The sequence below is a fragment of the Grammomys surdaster genome, unplaced genomic scaffold (genome assembly GCF_004785775.1).
Source record: "Grammomys surdaster isolate TR1022 unplaced genomic scaffold, NIH_TR_1.0 810, whole genome shotgun sequence".
Lineage (NCBI taxonomy): Eukaryota > Metazoa > Chordata > Mammalia > Rodentia > Muridae > Grammomys > Grammomys surdaster.
This window is the reverse complement of record NW_021605229.1, coordinates 286379-290517: the sequence shown is the minus strand read 5'-3', so window position 1 is coordinate 290517 and position 4139 is coordinate 286379. Positions and strand designations below refer to the sequence as shown.

The 4139-nt window shown below is 45.4% G+C and overlaps 1 pseudogene; it reads left to right on the top strand.

Annotated features, from left to right (window-relative positions):
* Positions 1-1779: 1779 nt before the first annotated feature.
* On the top strand, positions 1780-2374 carry LOC114634024 (annotated as a pseudogene).
* Positions 2375-4139: the final 1765 nt, after the last annotated feature.

The following is a 4139-nucleotide window of genomic DNA, read 5'->3' as shown; positions in this document are numbered from 1 at the left end:
TGGGAGAAGAGCCCACAAAGCTATCTCTCCACTCTCAGCCTCCTTTTCGCTATACCCAGGATCACAGTCTTCCCTGAGTTCTGGTCCCAGAACGATGTGAAAAGCCGGGTGTGGCCACACATGCACCCGTGGGAGGCAGAGACAGGAGACCTCCTGGAGCTTGCTGCTGCCCCCTCACCTCTGTGTTCAGTGAGAGATCCTGATTCAGTGAATCAGACAGAAAGCAATGGAGCCAGATACCTATATCCTCTTGTGGAGATATATATGCAATATCCACATACATACAAAAGGAGGTGTCTGAAACAATCCGCCATAGGTCCTGAGGGGTGAGACGAGTAATATCATTAAGAAAATATTAGCAGAGCCACACGTAGGGTATGATTCAGCTCATGCTACTGTGATCTGTAGACAGAGGGCCACAAGAAAATGGGGTCTAGCCAGATGGGATCTCTGGACCAAACACGGAGGCTTTGGAAATTACAGAAGCTTTTAGTTTTTCTGATTGTTTTTTCACTCCCCTATTTTTAATGGGATTGTATTTACTTCACAGACATGGGGGGAAAGCAATAAAGAGTTTAAATGTAAAGCTGTCTTTAAATGAGTTTTAAAATTGCTATTGTTCCTTTTAATAAGATACTTCTCCAGTACTGGCCTGTGTACCTACTCAGTCCCCATCTCCAGAGTAATTACACAGTTAACATAATTCTTCCCTCCTTTCCTCCTCTCCCTCCCTTACCCATCCCATCCTACCAAAGTATGGACTATGAAAGACACTTTGGCAAAGGAGTCCTTTTATTTTGACAGAGAGTTATGTTTCTGTTCATACAAAAGCATTCTGAAAATCCAACACAGATTTCTCTCTTCAATGCACTTGCCTATGAATCATTTTTACTATGGTGGAAAAAACTAATGAGATCATTTAAGTAGGTTCCCTACAACCTCTGTGACCTGTACACCATGTCCAGGACTTTGAAAAATGTGTGCTTAAACGAATGACACAAGAGAGCTCACTGGAGGCCTCAGCTAAGATGGAGGGTCTGGGAACACTGGCAGACCTTGCCTCAGCAGGCAGTGTTGCTGGCAACTGTCCCCAAATGGCTGCCTTGGTCCCCCTCTCCACAAATCCATCTGCTTCAAGAGAAGCATCTGCTCCAAGCAGCAGCCCCAAAGCCTCACCCATCAGACGGAGGCTCCATCTTTCCTATTTCTAGCAGAAAAAGCCTTTGGCTTTTCTTCTATCCTGAGAAATGAACTAGCCATTGAGGACAGAAAATTCTCTTTTAAATTTATTTTTAATTTTATACACACATATGTGCATAAATGTCCACCCCATATGTACACACACAGAGACACACACACAGACACACACACAGACACACACACAGACACACACACGCACACGCACACGCACACGCACACGCACACTGTAGGTGTATATGCACGTGGGTATGCAGGTACCCTTGGAGTCCATAAGAGGGCGCTGGAGGTACAGGCAGTGGGGGCCACATTACATCTCCAGGTCCCAGGCAGCTTAAATGGCTCAGTCAGTAAAGTTCTTGCTTCACAAGCTTGAAAGCCTGACTTTGGACCTCCAACATCTATGTAAAAATCTGGGTACTGCAGTGTATGTCTGCAACCCCAGTGCTGGGAAGGTAGAGGCAGGGTTCCCAGAGCTTGCTGCCCTACCAGCCTAGCAGCTTAATTAGTAAGCCCAAGGCTCAGTGTAAGTACTGGCTTTAAAAATAAGGCGGAGACAGGCTAGTAAACAATACAGTCAGGATGGCTAAAGGTGACCCCAAGAAACCAAAGGGCAAGACGTCTGCTTATGCCTTCTTCGTTCAGACATGCCGGGAAGAACATAAGAAGAAAAACCCAGAGGTTCCAATCAATTTTGCGGAGTTTTCCAAGAAGTGCTCTGAGAGGTGGAAGACAATGTCTAGCAAAGAGGAATCAAAGTTTGATGAAATGGCAAAGGCGTATAAAGTACGCTATGATCGGGAGGCGAAAGATTATGGACCAGCTAAAGGAGGCAAGAAGAAGGACCTGAATGCCCCCCCAAAGACCTCCGTCTGGATTTTTCTTATTCTGCTCCGAATTCTGCCCCAAGATCAAATCCACAAACCCGTTGGAGATGTGGAAAAAAAAAAAAAGCTGGGTGACATGTGGAATAGCTTTAAGTAACAGTGAAAGCAGCCTTACATTACCAAGGCAGCAAAGCTGAAGGAGAAGTATGAGAAGGATGCTGCTGACTATAAGTCTAAACAAACAAAAGTTTGATGGCACCAAGGGTCCTGCTAAAGTTACCAGGAAAAAGGTGGAAGAAGAAGAGGAGGAAGAGGAAGAACAGGAGGAGGAAGAGGAGGAAGATGAATAAAAACTCTCTCTTTATGAATACCTTAGAGTAGGAGAGCACTGTGATCGACACATCTCTTATTTGAGTCATGCCTATTGCCCTTGTTAGGTTTAATTACAAAATTTGATCACGATCATATTGTAGTCTCTCAGAGTGTCAGTGGTTTACATGAAGTGGCCGTGGGTGTCCAGAGCGCCCTGAAACTGTATCAAAGTTGTACATAGCTCCAAACATTTTTAAAATGAGCAGGCACTCTCGAGTCCTCCTCACTCAGTGCACTTGGCTGTTGGTGTGACAAGGCATTTGAAGATGTTTCTGGCATTTTGTTCTCAACTCGTAAGGTAGCGTTAACTATATGGTTATTGACTAGAAATCCTGAGTTTTCATCTGTACATATCTATAGTTTGTAAAGAGAACAAAACAACCCAGGCAGGTTCTTGATGTTTCTTGTTTTGTGTGGAGGCTGTGAGGGGAAGATGCCTTTTGGATGGGGTCGTAGCTCAGGGCGTGCACTGTGAGGCTGGACCTGTTGATACTGCGGTGGGCATCCGTTTAGCTTCAGGTCGTCTTGTTTTTGTATATAGTGGCATAGCATTCTGCTGACATTCTTAGTTGTGGAAAGGGAGAGGGGTCAGCTGGCATGAGAAGTGTTTGGAGTTTTTTCCTTAGTTAAGTGCAGTAGATTTTAAACTTTTTGTTTGTTTGTTTGTTTGTTTTTTGTCTTCAGTTGGGTTTTTTTTGTTGTTGTTTTTTGTTTGTTTGTTTTTCAAGACAGGGTTTCTCTGTGTAGCCCTGGTTGTCCTGGAACTCACTCGGTAGACCAGGTTGGTTTCGAACTCAGAAATCTGCCTGCCTCTGCCTCCCAAGTGCTGGGATTAAAGGCGTGCGCCACCACAGCCCTGCTTGATTTTAATCTTTTTAAAGAAACTGTAGAACTCATCGTTATCAGCAAAGCAAAGAGCTTCTGCATCCATGGAAGTTCCAGAACCCTCTGTACCTAAACACAATTTGCAACATTGTTATTTTCTGTGTGTTTAGAATGCTGAAATGTTTTTGAAGTTAAATAAACAGTATTACATTTTAAAAAAAATAAGGTAGAGAGTGTGAGAAGACAAACATGGCCCCCTGACTGATTTGCAGGATTACTGTGTACTTGTGAACACACATGTGCACATACACTACAACAGAGCAGTTTGCTCTTAGTCAGGTTTGAGCCAGATTGCCTGCATATTTCTCTTATCTCCTATCTCTGACAGGTGGGCAAGCTCTCTACATGCTGTCAGGGCCCAGAGCCTTCTCAGGATCCTTGGTCTACAGCAGTCTGTGACTGTGCCCATCTCAGGTGATCCTAGGAGAAGGCAACTCTCTCACAAGTCTCAGCTGCCAGGCAGCCATGATTTAATCTGAGGCTGACCACAAAACCACAAGAGAATTGAGATGTGGAAAGATGATGAGGCTGCCTGGGTCACGCGGCCAGATACCCTAACTGAGATCTGCACACACTGTCCTCTCTGGTAAATGGCTAGCTGTTCAGCCTCACAGTCCCAGAGGCACTCCAGAGAATAGGTCACCTTGGGGGATAAGGGGGATGAAACACACCTTCAGACTATGCACATTCCTCCGTGGCCCATGAGCCACCAGCCAGATACTCCCTGCAATCCGCCAGGAATGTCTCCGGTTCCTCTAGGCAGGGATGTGAAAAGAGGCCCCTGGGCAAAGCCACGGGGCAGAGGAAGGAGGAAGCTTGTTAAAGGGAGGGTAAACCCTGGGGAGCAGGAGAGGGCGT